Raw genomic sequence first — 25740 nt, forward strand, 5'->3', positions numbered from 1 at the left:
AATAGACAAATCAACTAGTTGTTGGATTATTTTAGCGAGAAGAATCTTAGATATCCTCTTCAGCCGAATCAACTTCACAAAAACGCAAATATGTTCATAGATATCGATGTTGAATAAGCAAAATTATGCCAAACATTTCATTTTTTATATCAACTTGTAAGGGTTTTTTTTTCTATGTGTAGTTATAAAACCAACTGAAGGCACCTTGGTACTTCAAAAATCAATGAGGATGAAAAACATAAATATACACAATGTTTACATCATGCTTAGCGCCCCAAATCCTTTACCTTCAATCGAGATCAAACATCAAAACAGCTGATCATTTCTCCTCCATCGGAAGCTATTCACTGCGCATGTTTCCAGCTGCTGGAAAAATGTGCTACTTGTGAATCAGTAGAGTTCATTTCCCCCAATCCATTTCCCAACCGTAGCAATCGAGGGGAAAATTCATTCAAAAGCATACCTCTCTTTTCTCTTTCTGGAAAATGAATATTCACTCTCTTTATAATCTCTTTCTCTCCGATGAGACCGGCACTTTTCATTTTTAATTCCACCCGCAAGCAGCTCGCACATGTTATGTTGCTCTTATCAGGTAGAATTCGCAAAGGGATTTATGATTTCTCACGGGGAAATTCGATGGTGGTGAAGTGGGTAGTCAAACTTGTTGTTGTTCGAAAGCATCACAATGATGTCCTCTCATTGTTGATAATGTTGGGGTTTTGGTTGAGGCCAAGTACACTGTTGTCGGTTATGTTATGAGAGAGAAAACTCGAGAAGTGGGTGGAAACAATTTTGAGCGAGAGAATGTTGATTTTCCCACTGCTTTTTTGGTTCTTCTGTATTGGCGAGAGGAAAAACCGTCATCGGAAAAAGGGCCATCAACAGTCATTGAAGATTTTCCGATTTCGTAGAAAGTCGGCGGCAGCAGCAGGAAGTTGTTCACTGGCACCTTCAGCTAGAACTTGGCAGTCAGTCGTTGAACGCGTTTCGGGTCGAGTGGACGGTAGTTCTTGGCACACGCACGATACCTTGGAACACCTGTAAACGGGCAATCGAGACTACTGAACATTCCTGTTGAGTTGTGGGTGGGAGTTTAGTTTGGAGGGAAGTCGAAGAATGTGAAAAAGAGTTGCGGTAACCATGTCCGGTTTAGTTGGGCGAAATCGGGTGAAGGCAGTTTGCCAACCGGTGTTGAATCTTGCTGGTGAATTTTAGCGCGGGGTTTAATGTTGATCAATTGAGCTGCGGTGGATAGGGATAAATTACCAAGCAAGGAAGATGCAAATGTGGATTAACATATATTAGAGGCAGCAACAACGGCAGCACACGTGGGAAAGTTTTGTGTAAAACGGAAGCAAGTGTTGTTGTGTCGGGGGATCACGTATAGATTAATTGCAGTTGAATAAACTACAACACTACAGTTGGGAATACACCGTTCAATTTTTGTGAGAAGCCCTTTACTCTGGATTTGTGCTCTAGAAAAGTGAAATTAGAAAACAAGATTAAAGAATTTCAAAAAAATTATCAAGTGACGAAAATTGTTTCTCTTTGCAACATCCGCGTGAAAGGTAGATTATGAAAAAAGGAGTTGTTCAAGTGCAATGTTATGAATTGAAAAAGTAAAGATTTTAAAAAGTCAAAAAGTTAGAAAGATAAAAAGTTGAATGGTTCAGAGTTAAATATAAATAAATTTAATGTTGAGTAAGTGTTCAAAGTGTCAAAGATCAAACTGATAAGGATACATGGATTTAATTGACTCGTTAAATTTTACCAAAATTCTGTGGATACATTAAAGGTGAATATTGCTCATTCTTACTTTACTACATTACTTACTTTTAAATGGTTCTGATTCTTACAATTAATTAATTACTAAATTACTGCGTTGAGTTTAGTAAAAAAAAAGTGATCGTTTTAATCTTTTAAAGTACTCATCACTTGATTATTTTCTTGATGTTCAAATGATATTCATTCCTTCAAACCAGTACCCTTATAATCCATATATTTATCTGTTTTTTTTTGTATGGGAACACGCCCAAACATTTTGTGTTTCTAAAATCGAACGGTTTTTTTTCTCATTCTTTTCACTTATTACCACAAAAAAATAGTATAGAGTAGGGAATCATGGGCCACCTTTTTTCCTTGACTCATAACTTCTTTATTACAGATTTATTAGATTAAATGAAAAAGATAAATAGCATGGTTTTTAACATTTCTAAAGTATCATTAGGCAATTTTTTTTTTTTTGAAATTGTTTTCGCGAGTTCTAATTGTTTAACCCTAATCCGCATTAGATTTCGTTACCCTAATCAGCACTAGGAGTGTCAATTTGACACTCCAAGCTAAAATCGTCATAACACTTTTTATATATAACCGATTACAATGAAACTTATATCACTAGAAACCTTGTAATGTCAGTACAATATGTTTCGAACATTATGTACAGCTAAAGTTACAAGTTTTCTCGTTATTCAGCATAAAAGAAAAAAAATCTGAAAAAACATGCCTCAGGAAAAGTGTTGTAGTTCATATATTACACGTCCAAAAAAAATATTTGCTTTATGCATATGAAAGCTGAAGTAAATGCCTATATCATGAAGACAAGAAATATTTTTTTACATTTTTTTTAATGAAATGGTCACAAAAAGTTCAAAAAAGTGGTCTAAAATACCTACTTTTCATTCGATTGCTAGTAAATACTGTTTGAGCGATGGTAGAGTTTTGTAAAAAATACGACTACAAAATCTATTAAAATTCCAACATTTTGCTGTCTTTAGATTTTATATGCAACAAAAATTGAATTTACTGGAATTTTTCAAAGTTCACTACTTTGCGCGATTTTTTTTACAAATTGAAATTTCATCTGTTTTTGTGGTCCACTGTCAGGTTGTTCCTGGATTATCAGTGCTTTTACTTCGTTTGGACCAATCAAGAGTATATTCATTGGAAAGCACATTTAATCTACATTCTAGTGAGGTGCTACAATTCACGCTGTGAGATTTCACAAAAATATGAAAATTATAAACGTAAAATCATTCCTGAATTTCTAGAACTACAAGCAGCGGTCCAGCAAAACGTGTTTGTTTGCTCTCCGAGTAGGTACGGTGGGTGGTGATTTGGGCAGAGAGCCAAGCAGATCAAATGAAAAGTAGGTTTTTTAGACCACTTTTTTGAACTTTTTGTGACCATTTCATTAAAGAAAATTTAAAAAAATATTTCTTGTCTTCATGATATAGGCATTTACTTCAGCATTCGTATGCATAAAGCAAATCTTTTTTTGGACGTGTAATATATGAACTACAACACTTTTCCTGAGGCATGTTTTTTCAGATTTTTTTTCTTTCATGCTGATTAACGAGAAATCTGAAGCTTTAGTTATATATAATGTTCTAAACCATGGGTGGCCAAACCAGGGCCCGCGGGCCACATGTGGCCCGCGACCAACTTTTTGTGGCCCGCGAAGATCTTTTTGGAAGAGTCATATTCTAAGAATTGATCGGTTTTCTTGGTCTGCGTATATTATTTTGAAAAATATATCTAAATCTACTTTAACTACATTCAAAACAAAGATTTGAAAATATCTATGAATTGATATATGCCAAAGGGGTAGAAGTAAAAAAATTAATTTCGAGAAAACACGCTTTTACATTGTTGTGTTTGGTAATTGTAATGTAAAAGTATACGAATATAATTTTAAAAATCTAACAAAATCAACATTTAGAAACGTTGGCATTATTAACTTAAAACAGATCATTTTTGTACTTATACACATTTAGTTCATCAGGCTTCATATAATTTTACAAAAAAAGGTTACAGTCATTGTATAAAAAAAAACAATCACAATTACAACTTTAAAATTATCAATGTCGTATGGTATTTAACACATTCTCTGTAAATTCCATCACACATTTTTCAATGTTTCTCGACAACGTATCATTGGTATGAAGAGCATTCAAGCGGACTTGAGGAGTTTGGATAACTTCTGAAAGATAGTAAGATCGTATCAAAATCGTTTAAAAATCGTAAAAATTCACCGAAGCATATCAACATCATAACGAAAATTATACTTTTACAACAATTTCAATCATTCGTAACATGAATTTTATTTCATCAACTTCGTATTTCAGCTAAATTTAATGACTTTTGTAAATTATATAAAATTTTGAAAGTTTGCCCTGTAATTTTTTTTCAATTTGTTATTGTTGGCTAACCTTAACCGAAAAAAGGTATATTATGAAAATTGAACCAAACACAAATATATTTCAATAAACATTTTGCTCTGTATTTATGAACATCAATAATGATAAATAAGATAGAATTTACAGTTGGGTAGTGAAATTCAACTTGAACCGGTTTGATACTGACAAATCTCTCAGAATAATGACTTTTTTTTTCAGCAAAATTTTGACTTGAGAAAGGTGCAATGATTTCCAAATTTATTAGTTAAATCGAGAAATTGAAAAATTTTGAAAGAGTTGGATTGGGTTGAGGTCCGTACTTTGAAAAATCAATATTATTTATGATATAACTAGAGTTCTTTGAAAAAATAATTTTTTAAGTGTCAAACGCTTGTAAAAGCTATTTTTTTCAAATATACCATTCTGCGGTTATTTTTATTTTTTTTTGAGACCATAAAATTGGTTTATGTCCATTGTAGTCACGCCATTTGACATTTTTGGGATGAATAAACGGATGAGATTCTAAATGCCTTGAAAAGATTGATGTACATACATAAGATGGGAGGAATAATTCATTTAGTATTTATTGCGTAATTTTTATACTGTTTTCCTAATAGAGCAAAATTTGTAAAAATGTGCAAGTAACAAAAACGACTTATTAAGATGAATTCATACTAAGGTTACCAAAATTTTTCGAGCACGTATTTAGGCCGGAAAAATCCGGACTATTTTCATCGCAAAACCTGGCAAAATCCAGGCGTGTGATTCAAAAACTTTTGACTAAAGCTCCAGTCAATAACAATAGCAAATCAACAGCAAACAAAACTGGAATAAATGACCATCATAAGTTATCAGCAGATTTTAAATCGTATTTTAGGCTTCCACGAAAGCTTTAATGATTATATTTTTATAAAACTTATTCAAACATTCTCGTTTTGAATGCACTAAGAAAAAACATTTGCGATACAATTAAGTTATATTTTTTGTTAGATTTGGCAAAAAAAAGTGAATAAATCCGAGCATTTTTCAATGAAATCCGGGCAACCGAGTCGGACCGGACTTTTCCCAAATTTTATATTAAATCTCCGGGCAAACCTGTACTCGATGTGACCTAGGCAAATGTTTTTATAGCGTTTTCAAAAATCTGTTAATTTTTTTTAATGTTCCAGATCGATTGTTTTTTTTCTGGCCCGCCCGCCAATCTCATTCCTGAAGTTTGGCCCGCCTGTTGAAAATGTTGGCCACCCATGTTCTAAACATATTTTACTGACATTACAAGGTTTCTAGTGATATAAGTTTTATTTGAAGTTCATAATAATTCAAACGACTTAAATAGCTTTTACTTTTGGAGTGTCAAAATGACACAGATGCAATTTTAAAGAACTTTTGAATTCATTTAGGGTCCCCGAAGAAATTTTTTTTATGCTTCTGAAAAAAGTTACAAGCATTCAAACTTGCAGTAGTGTCAAAATGACACTCTAATGCGGATGAGGGTTAATAGTTCGGCAAATCTACAATGCATACAATCACATACCCGACACCATGGCTTCGTATGAGCTGTTATGTAATGCGTGTTTTTCGTGTATGTGTTTGTTCTATTTGAAGAACGAGACAGCCAGTTTCGCAACTGTTTAAAATTCAAAACATTTTCAGTGTTATGATTTTACGACAGATTTTCCGCAACCACGGAATATTTACTTTACCTTTCTTAGCAATTTGGCCATTACCACTTGAAATGTTAGAATTTTTACATAAATGGGAAGCACACATAAACTTGCTACGCACAGAAGAACTTAAAGTTACACAGTTCTATTGAAAATTATATTTTAACAATTTTTCTTTCTTTATTAATTTTTTTTCGGAGATTTTCATCCGATTTTATGATTCATCCCGTAATTTTTTCTTAAATTTCTGTCTAAAGTTTTATAGATGAATCGGTAACTTCAATCTTTCTTTCATGTTTGCAAATTTCTATAGTTATTATTTCAACAAGATCATTCTAAGAATATCTTCAAAATTCCAATCCTTTATTACCATTTTTTCAGTTCCATAAAAAAATCTTGTATGTGATTTTCGCTATATAGGGGCAAACTTTCAAGATTTGCTAATAACATAGCTGGCTTGAATTGTCAAATTCAATTTTCCAAATTTTCCAACAAGGTGAAATAATTGAAGTTTCAGAAGATAGCAATTTTCTCGATTCTTAACTGCCCAAATGTTCATTTTTGCTTAAATATCAAATTTAGAAATATATTTACAACTTAAAAAAAACATCTTTAAAATGTCAGATTTACAAATGTTTATTGTTCTACATTTAAAATCAAACATGATAAACAAACTTGCAGTTGCCCAAAATTCCGATGAATTTACCTATATTCCATGTATTTAAATTAATATGAATATAACTTTCAAAGGTTGCTTATTCCAAAATTATCATCTCTTTTTTTCTTAGATTCTTAAATTCCAAAATGTTCAGGAGGATGTTACCAAATGTTTTAAATATTATTTGAATTTCTGATTGTTTTAAATAAACTGTTGCAATGTTTTTGGATAATATTCCCTGCGTAACGTATAGACACGGTCCCAACCGGGCTCAATTTAAAGCATTTTCGAATGTTACTTCAACCCCCTTTTCCTTCACCATTTATCTTAATTTCCTCAACACAGCACTTAGATAGATGTTCATGAAATATGTAGGGGAACATGCCCTATTATGCGCCACCTAAGCGAATCGCTGATTTTCTACGTATTCCACGTACAAATTGTGGTAAAAATGGGTGTAATCGTTGAAGAAATGTGTTTTCTACAAATTCCTATGATTTTTCATTACTCAAACTGCTTTAGTTTCTTCAAAAACATGATTTTTAAAAACCATATTCAAAGCCACAGAACAAAACTGTGTTGCAAATACGCGCCGCCGTGTATTCAATACGCGCCTAGCAGCCGAACACACCCGAGAGCAGCCGAAGACCGAAAACACACCAATCCTTACAGACACTTTGACTGAAAAGAAAATCAAAATGGACTAATAGAAATTTAACAAAAAATGAAAAATAGATTTTTTGGGCTGAATTAACGCTTAAAATATGGCTTTAGACTTTTTGTTCATTTTCAATGAAAATTGGCCTTTGTGAAAAATTAATGCAATTTTAAGCCTACTACGATTGGCGCGTTATAAAAAGCGCATGGGCCGTGATAGAACATACCCATGAAAAGCATACCTTAGCGAGTTCAGTATAATTTTTTAGCATAAAATCGTAATTTAGATTCTCCTCTATCGATGTGTCAGAAAATATTGTCTTATTCGTTTTTCTCTGCTTGGTGACACCTTATTAAAAGTGTTTTAAAATTTAGATCGAAATGAAGAAAAACCTAAATTGTGAAATTATCTCGATACAGAGGCATTTTAAGGAAAAATTCATACTTGCCATGACCAATCACAGCATTTAAAAAAATTGGTAATATTTTGCAGGCTTAAAATGTTTCAGATTCTTCAAAACAAGAGTGGCGCGTATTGGCCACATGGGGCGTTATATGAACTTTTCCCCTACTGCTTTCGACAATCAATCACGCACTTTGTATTTTCGAATTCGAAGAAATATCTAAATTTTTTCAAAGAACTTTCTCCTTTCAAAAACTTGCGGAACCAGCACTAACAAATCTTTTGGAGCTGCAAATTCAGCACAGCACGGCAAAACTAACTGCTATGATTCCAGGCTTTACATTCACTTGACTACCGAAATCGAAAAATAACACCACTTTCTCAACCTTTCTCTCATATCCGCCCGGAAAAAAATGCTTATTAAATGAACAAACTATAAATAAATGCGTAGTATAGTTACGAGTTTTAAGGCTTACCTTCTAATGTTTGCTAGAATTCAACATATAGAATCTTAAGCGACCTTTTCAAAGAATATTTGATTAGGCTTGACCAGACGAAAGGCATTTGAATCTCATTTCCATAACCGAAAAAGCAACTATGATTGACGGGAATTTATTTTTGGAATTAAAAATGATGAGTTCTGGTCCTTGAAATTCATTAATTTGGTTTCTTGTAGCCTGTAGGAATGATTTGTCCATTCAAAAAAAGTTACCCAAAAATTGCGGTTGGCGTTAAATTCGGTTTGGTCAAATTCCGACCACTCGTCCTTCGGTATAAAATAAAAACTCAGAGAATATTTCAAATTAAGTATAAGGGAGAAAGAAATGAAAATTTTAATATCATTGTGAATCTATGGATAAAATAAAAGAAGAATCACTTAATTTCTGATCTAAATCCACACAGTTAAATCAGAACCTTTTTTCAACTCAACGAGGCGTGAAGCCTCGATAATTAATCAACTTCTTTGAAAAGCATAGGGCTTTAGAAAGTTTATAACAAACATACAACCACGGGTTTTGAAATAAAAAGCATACAATGTTACAGATGACTTAAAAAATTCTTCTTTGTGACCTGAATATACTTATTTGCAGCTGTTTTGAATCATTTATATGAATCAGACCATTTAATGAAAATGAATTCTACTATTATCGAATTTGTTACTTGCGGTTCTTGGATGACAAGGAAACATTGATTTACGATGTTGTAAACTCTTCGTTATTCGTACAAAGTTGATGAACACGTTTTAAAATCCTACGAAAATTATAAATTGCTATAGTAAAACTATGGTTTATTTGTTTTGGTTTCGTTTAGTAACTGTCGTTTAGTAAGTATGAATTTCGGCCTTTTGCCTCCGTTAGCCACCTTTAACATCAATTATGCTAGGTTTAATTTGAATTCTGCTATTTTTCAATAAATTTCTCACCTATACTTAAGTTGGCCACGCTTGGATGCGGTCGCACTTTTTCCGCGGTCCCGTTCGTTGTAACATTCGCTTGGGCAACTTATAGTGGGTGTGAAAATTCAACCTGACCAAATCGAAGAATTAAAAAATCAGTAAACAGACAAAATTTTTTTACAACATGGTTTAAGTGTTAAATTCAAAAAATTTCAGTTTCTCTGTAGCATTGAAAGCACTAATATAAAGCTTGCTTCAGATAGATTTGAAACAAAAACAGATGCCTGTGTTAAAGTTATTTATTATTGAATTCAAGTTTTTTTTATACAAATGTAGCGTTTTCTTCATACTTTTAAGAAAACGGATAAAATTATTCGTCACGGTTTCGATGGAATTTTTGAATTTTTCCTGCAACATGGCTCATTACACGGCGCACACCTTCTTCGTCTATCGTTTTAGCTTTCTTATTTCACCAGATCTTAATCTGATTGATGTCTTTGACAACCTTTCCCTTAGCCTTGAGTCTCCTCTTCATGATTGCCCAGTATTTCTCGGGGCGTAACTGGGGGCAGTTGGATGGGTTAAAGTTTTTTTTCGGAACAAACTGGACCCCTTTCTCTGCATACCATTCTTGAACGACTTTGCTGTGATGACAGCTTGCCAAATCTAGCCAAAACATTACGGAATGGTCGTGGGATCGAACGAACGGCAAAATTCGTTTCTGGAAACGGTCTTTTTGGTATAGTTTCGACGACATTATCTTATTTGTGAAGAAAACTTTCGTTTTTTACCACAACTGCAAATGCCCTGGCAAATCATAAATTTATGTACAAATTTGTCGGCAAAAATAAATTTAAATTTGGCTTGAACATCCCCCCGAGCCGTTGCCAAGTAAAATTTTTGACCTGGATTTGCCAGCAGTCTTCACGGTACAACTTGGGTGCGAAGTGCACGCGAGTTTTTGTACTTACTTGCACACAACTTTTGAGGCGCAAGTTCAACACGCACCCATTTAAACTCACCGCACTCAAAGTGTAGGGTGCAAGTTCGAGCTCGTGCTCGAACTCGGGTGCGAACCCATGTGCGCGCATCCATGTTCAGAATCCAGGAAACGGAATCAAATGCAGAAAGTGTAAGCGCTTGACTGAGGTAACGCTTGAGGTAACTTTTTCGTTTCAGCTCCAATCGTGATGCTGTCTTCGGGTAAAATGTTTGTCTTGATTTAGGCTTTGAGAAAATTATTTTTAAAAAATCAATCGGCTAGTGGATAAAAAAGTTGTTGATGAAAAATCTGATTTTTGTGCATCTTCCGAGCAAAATATTTCATAATCCCATTCACGCTTGAGGCTCAATCGCTATTCCTTCAGATGGTCAGATTTTGCTTAATTTGGCTTGTGAACTTCTGGTAAGGCAATGTTTAATTTTAGCTTGGAACTGGTTAGATTAACCAGGTTTTATTCTTCCTATGCTAATATTACTTACGTAAAGTAACCATAACCGAAAAAAACTGTGTGTTTTTGAAAAAAATAGTTCTATATTTCTTTGATTTGGCTCCAAAATTCTGTGACAAGATTCTGTGATGTTTTAATACGATTTTCACTGAAAAACATTTCGCATATGCTTATTTTTACAATATTACAATTACACTGTATCAATATACAGTGTTAACTTTATAACATTTTCGTGAATTTGATTCAGGAATCCAAAGTAAGTATTGGTATACAAATTTATCAGTTTTGAAAAGTATACAAAATTTCAAAAATCTGTGAATATTTTGTTCTATGACATAGAATCTGTAACGAAAATATGCTCAAAATTCTGTAAAATTATAGATTACTCAGTGATTTCGGGAACCTTGACCATAACTTCTATAACTTTCAACTGATTTTTGATTAATAAGATTTAAAATCTTGGTTTTATATCAACATTCAAGTTCCGTATAAAACAAACAATATTAGAATGTTACCATCGCAATAACTTTTCTGTTTTAAGTCCAATCGGATTACAGTCTTCGAGTGAAATATTTTTTAAATTTCAGGCTTTAAAAAAATTATTCATAAAAAGCAACCGGCCAGTGAAGAAATAAGTTATTAATAAAAAACCAGTATTTTATGTTCCTCCCGAGCAAAATACCTCAAAATCCTATTCACGTTTGAGACACAAGCAGCCCTCCCCATGGTCAGATCAATCTGAAATTTGGCATGTGACCTTATGGTACACTAATACTTAACTTTGACTTGGAGCGAGTGAGATTTACCATGTTTTATTCTTCCTATACTATGATAAGTACACCGTGGTTCGACAAATTATTCAAAAATGTAATAATTCCTGTTATGGTAAAGTAACCATAACTTTTTCAATTTTCAAGCGATTTTGATAAACAGCCACTTGAAATCTTTGTTATGAACTGATTTTTAAGTACAAAAGAAAATCGGATTTTTGACATATTACCTTCGAGTCTGACACTAAAGCTGAAACAAAATTTTCTCTATAAAAATGCGTTTTTTATAATCTTTTCTATCATAAAGTCACTAATATCAACAATACTGTTAATCATACTCAAAAATAAAGTTCACTTAATCGATAGAAAATTTATTCACCTTTAATATGCAAATAAGAGATTTCGAATTTACGTCATGCTTTAAGAGATTTTTGAATTTCAGTACAAGTACTTTTAAAATTTTTTCAAAATTTCGTATTTCGACCATAACTTAAAAACTGTTTTACTGAGATTTTTTTTAAATTATACTCGAAAAATCTAGTAACGCCTGTTTTGAACTTTTGAGAATGATGAACATAATCTTTGTATGAAGTAATTGTGTAAAAAAACAATTAAATAAATAGATGATGTGAAATACAATTGTAAAACAATTTATTGTCCTGGTATTAACAGGACTTTTGTAATTCATATAACGAATTAATTGTAGGACAAATAAAAGAAATAATATGTAATTCTCAATTTGATAGGTGTAGAATAAAATGAGGTTTTAATTTTTTTCAACATCTTACCAGTGGAAACTTTTCACTATGAAATCTATTCAACGAATCTTCCAAATTATTATGAGCTTTATTTTTTCCCATTTTTGCCAGTTTCATAGTTAAAATATTTTTTGTCACCCTTCAACATTGTTCGGGTATAAGAACAAGTATGTTAATTCAAAACGATAATCAAATTAACAACAAAAAATTAAAATTTAATTAAAAAAAATCGACTCATAGAGAAATGAAATACAGCTAAGCAAAGCCAAAATTAGATGTCGTTTTTAAAGTAAGACTTTTTTCTATTGGAAGATCCGAAATAGCGGTCAAAACTTTCATTGGATTCCAACATATCTAAACATCGTCGGATGGATGTTTTCTTGACAATTCCAAACATCAATAAACCATTCAAATACAGCAAAGCTGTCAGAAGGTATAAGTATTTTGAAATTATAATTATTTTATATTTTTACAATTTTCTGACTGAACCAGTTTCTTAAAAGCTGGTAATACATATCGACTTAATTCTGAAATGTTGAGTAGCTTGAATAAATGATCTACACAATGAATATAATATCATAAAAATCGGATAACATCAACGGCCTGGAGAACGCCATCAAACTGTGCAACTAAAATTTCCTCGAAATGGATGTTTTTCGAACATCTTTAGAAGGTTTTGCCATTTAACCATGTGCTCATTTTTGCCATTTGTGATATTTTTGCCATTTTCTTCTTAATTGTCACTAAAGCCATTTTTTATATTTTTGTTATTGTTGACATTTTGAATACTTGACCGTTTTTCCATTTGTGTTAATTGGATCTTTGTTTTATAATTTTTAATCATTCCAATCAGGGCCGTAGGAAGAACCGGCCCATGGGGGGGGGTTTTGATGACATTTTTTTTCCTATGACATTTTGGCTTGAGCGATGCATACACAAGTGAAAAAATGTATATGTACTAAGTACAATCAATTCAATTTTAAGTTCTTTTGTATTAAAAGTTATTTATTTTTTAAAATAAGTCCATGAGTTATCAATTTTTTTTTTCATAAAGCTTTGAAAATATGGGGACTTTTGACATAGTTCAGGAGGCAACTGGTCCTTGCAACTGAGTCCGTGAGTTCTAGCTCAAGAGTAAACATCGAACACAGTTGTTCCAGATAAGTTTTTCAATGACTTTTGCACCAACTGCAACGTTGATAAAGGTCGTGAGTGGCACAATTATGTAGAAACTATAATCGAAACAAAAAAAGGATTTTGAACACTTCAATAAAAAAAACACATGTTTTACTCACTTACAAGCTAACTCAATAGAACCACAAACATACATAACTTTTTCAAGCATGGGTGAAAATGTATCAAATATTCAGATATAATAGTAAAAAATTAGGTTAACAATTCAAATAAGGTTTATTCTCTACTCTTGTAAACTCAATTAAAATTAAAGATTCTGGTTACACAGTAAATTTTTGCCTCGATTTCCAGCAAAAAAAAAGTTGCTGGAAACGTCCAGCAATCCATTTTTTTCTGGAAACCAGCAAACATTCTTCGTATTGCTGATTTTTCCAGCACTTGAACTGCATAGCTGAAAAATCAGCAATCGATCTGTCATTCGCTGCTGTTGAAGACGGTCGTTTTTACCATGACGGTTCAGGCGAGAAGAATTCTATTTAACGAATCATTCTATAAATACAATATTATCCTTTATTTTCCTTCATATTCTAGCAATGCATGAATCAAACCAAAGGTAATGAATGAAGGTCGAGTTTTGGTGCACATCAGCCATTCCATCGCTGAATCGTTATAAAATAAAATTTCAATAAATTGCTTTGTAAAAATGAACTAACTTCATTTTTATTAATCATAGCTTGAGGATTAATTATGTTATATATGGGAGTCGAAAATGAAAATCAAATTAGAATCTATCAATGATCTCCAGCAATTGAGATTGCTGATTTTCCAGCAATTGATTATGCTGATCGTTTCCAGGAATTTAAATTTCTTGTGTTATGTTTCAAAATTTGCTGTATAGAACTTGCACTTTGAAGAATCTTCAATATATGTAAATAATGTTCAATAAAATTTCCAGTTGAAGTTTTTCCTGAGGATTAAAAACAAGTTCAAAAATAATCATTTATTATTTTACATTTCATAATTCAAACTCCTGTAATAAAAGTTTGTAAAACTTAAATCAAGATGTTTCAAAAAACAAATTCAGATCTTATTTTTTATATGTGATTTTCACCAGGTATGTGTTTCTTAACTGACTTTACTTGAATTTAAAATTTTAATTTTGAATCGAGAATAGAAATTATGAAATCGCGATCTCCTTCAATTTGAATCTTTAAGGGAATTTTAAAATTGATCTTTTATTATTGATTATAAAACTTAATTTTGAGCTTAATCTGAATACACACCTTGGATTTTAGTTCCAAGTCTGAGCTTTGCATTTTGAACCCAAATTCAAAACCTGAATCTTCAATCCAATGAATTTGAAACCAAAAAGCGAAATTTGTAGCAGAACTTTTAACCAGACATCTTTTATTTGATTTTGAATTTATTGTTTTCATTCTGATTTCTTTCAATTATAGAACTTATAAATTTAAATAAAATTTTGAATGATGAAACTGTTTCACATTTTTTTTATTCTGGACACATGAAACTTTCTCCTGTTTCAACTCTGCATATAAATTTAGGATATAAATTTCAGATCCAAATCTTAAAAATGGTATCGATTTAAAATATTTTCTTTCCATATTCCGAAATCATGAGTTTAGAAAATGAGAAATTCATCACATTTTGGATTACCAAGGTTCGAAGCAGGATTCTATACCAACGATGATCTAAACTGAAAATCAAGAACAATAAACTGGATACTTAATAAATAATAATTTCCGCAAGAATCCGGGCTGGGTAAACCCGGAAGTTTTATCCCAAAACCTTGCGAAATTGGGGCATATTGTTTCAAAATTTTCCCAAAAATCCGGCCAATATGCTGGCAAATTTTGGAATTATTTAAATCAAATCAAGAAGAAAAATGGAAAACATGGAAAACTGTTTTTAATTTTTTCGAGACACATCAGCCGATTCAGAATCATCAGAAGAGTCAGACTCTCAAAAATCGTTTATATTTATTTTGAAAAAATTTGTTTAAAAAAATATTTGGATAATTCTAATTCTAAAGACTAAAAAAAAATTTCTTTTGATTTTGCAAATAAAGTGAGAAAATTTGGTCAAAATCCGGACAATCAGGTAAGCTTAGTCTAACTTTATTGGGATTCAATATTTGGAACTCAATTACTATCAACAAGTGAGAAATTTTTCAGAAAACTGTTATAGAATTGTGTTCCTGAAATGAGATTTTGAAGTTTTGGAGCTATCAAAATTTGATTAGAAATTTCTATTTTTATGTTTGATAAAAAAATTTCCCTTGGAAGTTTTCGACCTTCATGGGGGGGGGTTTAACCCCCAAAACCCCTACCGTTCCTACGGCCATGATTCCAATTATGCAAAATTTTACATGTTTTCTACTCGCCATTCGATTATTTATCTATTTTATGTTTGCATTTTTTAATGCCTCATAAATATAAACATTGTTTCATGAGGTTTGCGAAGCGAGAGTTGGAACGGCAATTTCCAAATGTTTTATTAAAACATCAACCGGTGATTTTATGAAATATTTGGGAATATTTGGAAACTATCTAGTTTCAAACAAACAAATTTTCGGCCGAATTTTTTATTCGGTTTTTTGGCCAACAGACAAAAAAAATTTCATCAACAATTTTCAAAAACCAACAATATATATGTATCGGTTTTACTACCCCATACATATCTCCAAAAATACTCAAAAAACAGAAGTGAAATTAAATAACATACGCACAAACGATAGAAAAACTAACTGAAGAAAATAATTCATACCGCATTCAACTCCCAGGCAGACTACACATGCAGACACATTCAATCTCAGTTCAGCCAGCCACTATGAGTACAAAACTAGGTACGAACCCGAAGCGAACCAGGGTACGAACATCGGGGCGCGCACTCGGGTACAATAAATGTGCTCGAGTTCAGGTTCGAGCTAAACCCAAGTACAAGCTTGTGTGCAAGTTCAGAGAAAACTTGCGCCTGGATTTCCGCACTCAAGTCCGCACTCGGTACATGTTTTCGTGAAGACTGTTTGCCAGAAGTCAGCCTTGACATAGGTTTCATCGTGCATCAGCAGACACCCGTCGAACTTGGTCAGCACGGATTTTGGCTGAATAATGTAGTTTTATGGTCCGAGTTTGCTGTTTTCTAGCCCGATACGACTTGATTCCTTCCCGGAGTCGAATTCTCTTCACGGTACTATGAGCAACATCGAATATTCTGGCCAAATCACGGTCCTACAGATCGAAATTCCTCTCAACCGTCTTCAAAATCTTACCACGCAGTTTCCGGTCGACAGTTCCACTCCCATGATTGGCTTGAGGCCTCCAAATCGTCGTCAATGTTTCCCTATACCGCTTAATAACGCGCCATACGGTATTTCTGGGCAATTCTAGCTGTTTAGCTAGCCTAGATGCAGACCACAATGGATTTTTCCTTATGACTATCTACCATTTTTTCGGTTTCCATGTTGATTGTTTACAAAGTATAGTTGTGAAGCTAACAGAGTTCCCGAAACGTGGGCGCCAAGAACATCCAAATCCGTCCATCCGGAGCGTCACAAGATTAGCAAAATTTGTTCTAAATATAAATAAAGCAAGCTTTATCACTCCATATTTAACAAAAATTTCTATAGCAAAAAGTTAGTGGACTGATTAGCGATAGGCGGTTTTGGTAAATTTGTGCCGTACGTACAACTTTAGAGCTGCTGTCAAAGATAACTTCGTGAACGACTTAACGAATGATATGAAATTTTATCAACTATGAAGCTCCGGTAGTTTAATTATCCCCAAAACACAAATATAATCAATCGACTGTGCACAAAAAAACATGCCCAACATAAACACACATCATCACCCTGGCTGGTAGAATCGAGTAATGAAAAACCGGAGTTTGAATTTATCATGACATCAACAAAATCCATTCAAACGTCTTAATCCCTCTGAGGTATCGGAACCATTATATCTTCTTGGGTTGGCCTGAAAGCGCGCAGTTAGTTGATGGACTGCCCAAACTTGACCTGACACAGTCGCGATGACGATCATTAATACCAAAACTACCAAAGGAAAAACCGAAACATGAAATGTGCTACCGAAAGTGTGACTGAGCCCTGCTTCCTTTTGCTTCTGCCACACACCGGAGCCGAATTAGTCAAATTGAGGATGGTGATAGCTCCCATACATATCTATGTAGATCTAGAATGGGGGAAGGAGGGGATTAAGTTTTTGGATCTAGGATTTACTCTAGGTCGGTTGGTTTTGACGGTGCTGCTGTTTGTCACCGCAACAGAATAAATAGGATAAAATTAGGAACCAAAAGCCGGCGAGAATTAGTGGCAGTGTGTTGAATTTGGCCAGAAGCACCGAAAGGGGGAGGGGAATTTTCCGGATATGGTAAACGAAACGATGATGCTTCTGTCCTACATTAGTGCGAAGCCAGGTCGGTTTTTCGCCATCGAATGCCGGTGGGAGGCAAAGTCAACCGAAAAGTTTGCTCTTCCCTTACTAGCTAGCGTATCTATTTGCTCGAATCTCCAATGAACGAAGGAAGAAAACTAACTTCTCGAAGACACTCCGGCTGCTGGCGGCTACGATTAATGTGAGATATCGTCTGCTCTTAAGTGCAGCAATGAAGTGAAAATATAATTTGATTTATGATGTTTGAATCTGGTTGCTTGCTACTCTCGGTTGGTCGAATCATCGGTTGGCCGGACTTGCGTTTTTGGTTTTTCACTGTACGCAAAGCCATTTCGAAACAGTTGTTTATTAATATTGCGAATTAACGTCTGCCATATCTTCCTGTGTCTTTCCTCTTCCCGGTAGGTTGGAGGATTAATTTTTGTGGATAAAACGGTTGCTTGATCTTTGCGGATTCAGGGAACCGAGAAAGATGGAGGAAATTTTACCGTTTTCAATAAATTTGTAGGGTTTCATCAGTTTTATTTATAGCCTACGTAAGCATGATAAAACGGTTCTTTCCTTTCCGAGTGACACAGTCCTGGCTTTCCAGGTTTATTAATGACATTCAAAAAAAGCCATGTTAACCAGTAGTGATAGTTAAAAACGACGTTTTACCAGCATTTAAAAACAACGCATAAATGTGAGAAAGCTTATCTTATGGAGGTCAAAAAGAGAAACAAACACTTTTGAATTTGATGGTTTTGGAAAGCGCTTGGGAATACCCGATTCTGGATGACGTTAATTTTTTTTTCGAAAATACTGTTTTAAATTTAACCCTCTATGTAGTCGAACTTATATGTTTTCTTTTAAATCAAAATTTGATGTTAACAATTTTAATTATATTTTACCAACTAAATTGAACTTTCAAGAATTAATACTCTTCATATCAGTTCATTAGAGTGTCCTATTCCGGTAGTTCTCGAATCCCGGGAATCGCTGAAAAATCCTGGGAATTCTTGATCCCAATAATTAGAGGTAAATTACTAAATATTCACACGACCTAAGTTGGACCTAAGTCAATATTTTTGGTTAAAGTATTTAAACACTTTGTATTTTAATTCAAACTCACTTTTATTTCATAATATCTACACTGAATAACACTGAATTAAAACGATTTTTTTTTAATTTTTTTTTTAACTTTTTAAATAGTGTAAAAAACAGTAAAAGTTTTTTTGATCTTCATTTTGGGTTATATAAAAACTAATTTAAATTTTGAGGCATACCATATAGATAAAGGTTTCGTATGAGCTAGAGCAGTGGTCGGCAACCTTTTGAGTCGGAAGAGCCAAAAGCTTTAAATTTTCCAAATTTCAGAGTTTGATAGGGCCACATTATAGGTTAATTGTATTTGATTTTAATAAAAAATAAATAAAAATATAGTAATGATTAAATAACATCAGTTTTAAGAAAACAACTTTGAACTCATTCGAGTTCTAACTTTTGGATTTTTTCTATTAAATGTGTTTCTGATTACCATTTACTAAATAGATTTTCTTCAGGATCGTCAATTCTTCGAACATGGTTTGATTGTATATAAATTTTAATAAGTTGAGCAATATCGAGTCATGGAAGCTTTAAACAATATAAAGCTTAAATGAATACTTTGCATGATGAAAAAAGATGAAGATTTGAATACTTTTACAAAAGAAGATTAATTATAATTCCTTCGGCATAGAACAGCTTTTATTAAAACAAAGCAAAGGGAAATGAATTTTCTTAGCATTATCAAGTTTATTAAGACATTCCCCAACTTAGCTTACCTTTTCCAAAATTCAGACGTATGAGGTAAAATTCAACTAAAATTTATGTCGTCAAAAATTTTAATCTTCATAAATTATGGTGTTGATACAACTGGTAGAATTTTCAAAATTTATGACATCAAGCGAACGTGTCTTAAGAATTTTATGCATCTGGAAAATTCATAAATCTCATTTTATGTCACATGTGATTCTTCAGTATTTTGCGTTCAGTTGAAGGAAAAATTAAATTCAATACATTGCATATTATTCATCAATGCTTGCTGCTGCTACTGGACCAGTTTAAATCTAGTAATGTGATTTTGTAGCTTTCATACAAAATTCATGACAAATAAAAAAGAAACGGCATATTTTAACTGGCAAAATTAGTTCAAAAATACTTTTCAAGTATCTTAACAAAAATCAATAAAAAATAAATCAACGGTGATAATCACTTTTTTGCAAATGATAAAAAAATTTATGTCTGTTTCAGAAACTTTGTTAAAATAAAAAAGGTTTTTATTTCTTTTAATACTTACAATTCAATTATACATAAATAACCTTTGGGATGAAAAGATCAATTCAGTCATTGGGAACAATTATTTAGCCTGTGTTTAATATTTCAAAAAGATTTTCAGAATTGAAATTTCAATTAATTCTCAATGCTGATTCTAGATTGAAAAGCTATCTAACTTTGTTTTGTTTTGTATTTGAATTTCATGTTTCTATTTATTCACTGTTTTTTACCAATTATATATTGAGTAGGCTTTCTAAAATTTTTCTGAACGTATCTAGGGCGGAAAAATCCGGGCATTGGGATTCTAAATTTTAAACTCAAAACCGGGTAATATCCGGGCAAATCTAGCCAAAATCCAGGTATTTTCCATAAAAAGGCAAAAAAAAGCTAATAAATAAACAAACGAAAAACGATTTTTACCAAAACACATCAGCAGCGTTCAAATCTTATCTCACAATTTCAAAAAAATGCATGCGAATTTATTTTGCTAAAACAAGTTGAAAGATTGAAATTTCGAAAAACTTTCGAATAATTTAGAAAAAAAATCGGGCCTTTCTTATAAATATCCGAGCAATCGGACCAGATAAGGCATCTTCCAATGTTCTCTTTGAAAATCAGGACAAGGCCCGGGTAAACCGGGCAATCTGGAATGCTAATGAGGTATCAATATTAGGATACATCACAGTTATCGTTTTCAATTCAAATGAATATAAATAAATATGATGATAATAAAGTGGCTCCTCCAATATTTTCATGTTTTTACCCATCAATTTGTGAAATTTCGACTGATTAATTTCCATAGATGACAAAAAAAAAGTGATTGCGAGTGCTTAATTCATAACATTTGATGAGGGTTACGTTGTTTTATTACAAAACAGAGGCTGTCTAAGAACTTCTTCTCTGTGAATGATAAACTTTGATTTTCCTTTGTCTTTGTTCGATTGATTCATAAATATCTACACGTTTTGGATATTTATTATAAGTTTTTTTGTTTTAAAACATAAGTCATTATTTGCATTTATGATGCATTAAATTTTGATCTCAAGGCTGATGCTTAAAAAATGCTATTTTGTCACTTGGTCCTTTCCGCTTGATCCTACAGCGGATGAAAGTTTAAAATTCGCTCCTGGACCTAGGAAAATCCGTGTGCCAGGTCACAAGACTCAATTATCGCTTTGGCATGATTTTATAAATATTTTAATCAAAAATGTATATAATATTAGCGCAGTGAACTAAAGAGCCGCAGTTTTACATCTAAACACAGCAAGAAAAAATCGTGTATATTTAGATCGAAAACGATGCACGAATACGGAACATCGATTTTGATATAAAATTCTACCACGGTGTATTTTTCTCAACAATGTAATTTTTGAGGCGTGTAAATTTAGATCGAAAACAATGCACGAAAACGGATGACATAAACCGTCGTGTAAAAATACACAATGATGTAAATTTCAAAACATACTACCGTTAATATTACACATCTTTTTTAAATAATCAGATTTTGGGTGTTGTTTATGAATAAATACGCCACATGTGTCATTTTATTTAACATAAAGTCTGCTTCATTTAATATTGGAACAAATTCTTTTGCTCATTGTGGCGCTCCTAGTGGACGGATTTGGAAACTTTTTTCACCCACGTGTCGGGAAATTCATTACCTTTCACCATGTATTTATGTCATAACACCAAACGATAGCATTTTGTAAACAACCGCCATGGAAGCCGAACGGAGAGATCAAATTGTGCACAGTTTTCTTACGAGTACGAGTACGAGAATTTCTTCGAAACAGCAATGAATAATTTTTTTTAATTTTTTTTTATGAAAGAGTAAAGAAAATGCTACATTTGTATGAAAAACAAATTATGAATTCGTTAATAAATGACTGAACTACACGCAATTGTTTGTGTTCCAATATTAAATGAAGCAGACTTTACATCCGTCGAACTTGGTCAGCACTTGGTCGTACAGCTTTCGAGCACGGATTCTGGCCACATTGATCTTCTTCAGCGTCCGATTTGGTTGTTTGCTGGCTCGGAATGACCTTATTCCTTCCCGGAGACGAATTCGTCGCACCGTACTGTGAGCGGCCTGGAACTTATTGGCCAAATCGCGGTCTGAAGGATTGGGATTCCTCTTGACGGCCTTGATGACTTTCCCACGCAGTTTCCGGTCGACAGTTCCACTCCGGCGCTTCGAATGCGGCTTCCGAGCCGTCGTCAATGTTTCCTTGTACTGCTTGATAACACGCCATACGGTATTTCTGGGCATTTTAAGCTGTTTAGCTAGCTTCGATGCCGACAACAATGGATTTTCAAGAAAACTGTGCACAATTTGATCTCTCCGTTCGGCTTCCATGGCGGTTGTTTACAAAATGCTATCGTTTGGTGTTATGACATAAATACATGGTGAAAGGTAATGAATTTCCCGACACGTGGGTGAAAAAAGTTTCCAAATCCGTTCACTAGGAGCGCCACAATGAGCAAAAGAATTTGTTCCAATATTAAATGAAGCAGACTTTATATTGCCGATACACTGCAAACTCAAAAAACACCCACCATCACTGGCAGCTGGAATTGTGGTTGTGTCCGATGATCCCCAGCAGGGCGATGTTTTGCCGATCAGCGTCAGGCAGCATTCTTGAATGCTTCCGGAACAGCATAGTAATCGGAATCCCCTAAACATTAGAAACATTCAACATTGATTCGACTTTTGAACCAACTGCAATTCCTGCAATCGAAAGAGAATTTGAAGTTCCATTTTTTTCATTTCGTCTATAACTATAACCTACCATTTTTTAATGCAATTCTGAAGAATTTGGTTCGGTTTTAATACAAAATTAACTGCGGTAGCGAATTTTTTTTTCTTTTCGCACAATAAACCACCATCTCGGATAAAAACAGAACAATTTATACCGTGAAAAAAAGGAAAACAATGGATCTGTCGTGTTTTACATTGTTTTCGATGTAATTTTATATTGAGATATATTTTTTAGATCAGGGCGTGTAAACATACATCATGCAAAATTAAGTTTATACCAACGATTCAAAAATAGATCAAAAAGAGTGTAAAATTACATTAGTTTTGAATCACACTGGTCAAAAAGTAGATCACTCGTATTTTAGATTGCGTATACTTTTAGAAATTTTTTGCTGTGAAGAGCCGCAGGTTGCCGACCTATGAGTTAGAGTGTTAAAATCTTCTTTTATCAATTTTTTTCGGGATCCCGGGAATACCCGGGAAAAACATCTTCAGATTTCTCGATTCCAGGAAACATTTAAATGGTCGGGGAATGGACAATCTACAATTCATATTAATAAAAAAAATTTATTCAAAGTAACTGCTAAAAAACATTAATTAACATCGAAAACATCAATGGATGTCGAAATGAACAGAAAGCTCGTTGCGTCTGAACTCACTTGAAAACTTGCTTTTCGTCTTTACAAAAATAATGCTGCAAATTTGCCACTTTAATGCACGGGATCTACGGCAACTATTTGTGAGCATTGAATTTTTGATATTGATTTAAAAATTATTTACTCAAAAAAGAAATGTATGCCATCGTCCCTCCATGTTAGATAAAAAAACCTGTATAATTTTGTTTTACTTGTTATACAGCTTTGCTTAAATGCTTTAATGGATTGACAAACCTCACATTTTGATGATATTTTTAAATACACAGATTATAACATGCAAAATCTGCTATAAAGTAAAATCAACACCATTTTTTTAATTTAAAACAGTCGAGAAATAGAAAAAAAAAATATAGAAAATGTCATAAAAGCATCAGTGCATATTTTTTCAGAATTATAGAAGTTGACCCCTGGGGTTTGTTAGGCAACTTCCCCATTCTATGGCCCACGCGTTGAAGTCCCCTTCGATGACAACGGGGCTTCTACCCGTTAGACCTTCAACGATTTTGTCCATTATGACGCCAAAACTCTCCAAGGACCACCTTGGGAGGGGGGGAGGGCGTAGCAGCTACAGACAAAGATCCCGTTGACTTTGGCTATCACGAAGCTATCCTCTCTAGCCGACACCACACCTTGTATTATTTATTTTATTTATTTTATTAAATCAACAGATCATATATTGATCCAATTGATATTTAAAAATGAAGAGACTAACTACAATAAATACAAATCTACACTGAACTTAGAACACTAAGAGTTCTTCTTCGGAATACAACCTTCGAAACGTCAAAATCAAAATGCTCTGAGAAGCGGTTAAAAGTCTTGATGACGCCAATTATTGCAGAGTTGGCCCCGTAATTGTTTAGTCTAACAGAAACGAAGAGCTGAAGATCCCGATTCCTCAAACCACGAGGTCGGACGCTAAGTGGAAGAACTTCCAAAAGTGTGGGAGAGTCGATTCTTGATGAAAGCAGATCAGCGACGAAAGAAGCACGAGTGGCGGTCCTGCGGTCTTGCAGCGTGTCGATCTCGATCAGGCGGCAGCGGCTTTCGTAGCTGGGAAGTCGAAAAGGGTCTTGCCAGTTTAAGTGTCGAAGGGCATACCTCAGACAACGTCGTTGGATGGTTTCGATGCGATCAGAACCGTTCTGATAATATGGGCACCAAACCGCAGAAGCATATTCGAGGATCGATCGAACCAGACTGCAGTAAAGACTCTTCAGGCAGTAGATCTCTTCAAAGTCCTTCGTCATGCGGAAAAGAAGACCCAGGCTTCTGGAGGCTTTGTCGACGATATAGTTGGTGTGATTCTTAAAATCCAGCCGCGGGTCGAGGATCACACCAAGATCTTTCACGTGTTGAGCTCGAGAGATTGCATCGTTTTCGAGGAAGTAAACGGCAGAGAACGGGCGTCGTTAGCGGGAAAATGATATTACTACACATTTATTACGGTTTAAAGGTCACACCATCACACCAGGAGGCAAAGAGGTGAAACTGGTTCTGCAGGAAGTTCACATCTTCGGAGCCATTGATAGACAGTAGATAGTACAGTTTCAAGTCGTTGGCATACGCCAATTTTGGTCCATCGAGGAGTTGCAGCACGTCATTTAAGTAGATTAGGAATACTAACGGCCCTAAATGACTTCCCTGAGGCACGTGTATGGGTTTATCTTCCTGTAACCCATATTGCGGCCAGTTTGGCTTTATCGGTTACCCAATTATTGCCTTCCGAGATCCTGCGATACGGGTCCGCCACTAACGCCACGTCCAGCTTTTCCTCGTATGCCATCTGTCGCAACAGCTGGTGTGTTGAGTGACAGTGGTTGATGTTAAGCTTGACTGCTTCTATCCCCGCGAAGGCGTAGCCATCACCTTCTGGAAGGCGGGGCACCTAGGGTTGTCATACCTGTGTCCTCCAAAGCAATGGAGACATTTGGGATCTTTGGTGCAGCTAGCCGTCTGATGACCGGCTTCACCGCACCGCCAGCACAGACCATTTCTTTCGTTGCCTAGCAGGCGAATTATTTGTGTCCGTAATCAATACAGCGGAAACACCTTTCCAGTTGCTGGGGAATGGCTATCTGGCAGATAGTCCAATCCACATTTAGTCGCCTCACTACAGTACTGCGCTTGCTGCCGCTACCGGGAGTTTCGCAAACGCTACCTGTATTCCGGATTTGGGAGGACCTTTCCGAATCCTGATCGAAATTTGGTCCATTTCGATCTTACACAGGTCCTTCAACGCGTTCTTTTCTTCTAACTTTGTTGTTATCTCGTCGAGATTCTTGATACTGACAGTAACCGTGGTGCTCAGGGCACGGATTTCCGCAGTCTCACCGACTATTTCTTGTATGAGCGCGCTATACTCCGCGCATTTGACGGTTGAGCTACCTTGAAGCTCAAGAGTCATCTCGCCGGGCGTGTCCAGCGGATTTTCCTCACGTCCCTTCCTAGGCCCACCAGCCTATTGCTCGTCCTAATCTGGCGAAGGACATTGGCGTAGGTACCTTTAGGTGCCTTTACCATCAACGCCTCTCC

At 34.3% G+C, this 25740-nt stretch overlaps 1 protein-coding gene across 2 annotated transcripts in view; it reads left to right on the forward strand.

Moving 5' to 3' along the window:
* Positions 1–987: 987 nt before the first annotated feature.
* Positions 988–25740, forward strand: part of LOC129744755 (uncharacterized) — a 429246-nt gene continuing 404493 nt past the window's right edge. For both annotated transcript variants that reach the window (XM_055737450.1, XM_055737451.1), the window contains exon 1: positions 988–1795. The gene's annotated coding sequence lies outside the window, so the exon portion shown is untranslated. The remainder of the gene's footprint in view (positions 1796–25740) is intronic.

Source organism: Uranotaenia lowii, chromosome 2, assembly GCF_029784155.1.
Source record: "Uranotaenia lowii strain MFRU-FL chromosome 2, ASM2978415v1, whole genome shotgun sequence".
Classification (NCBI taxonomy): Eukaryota; Metazoa; Arthropoda; class Insecta; order Diptera; family Culicidae; genus Uranotaenia; species Uranotaenia lowii.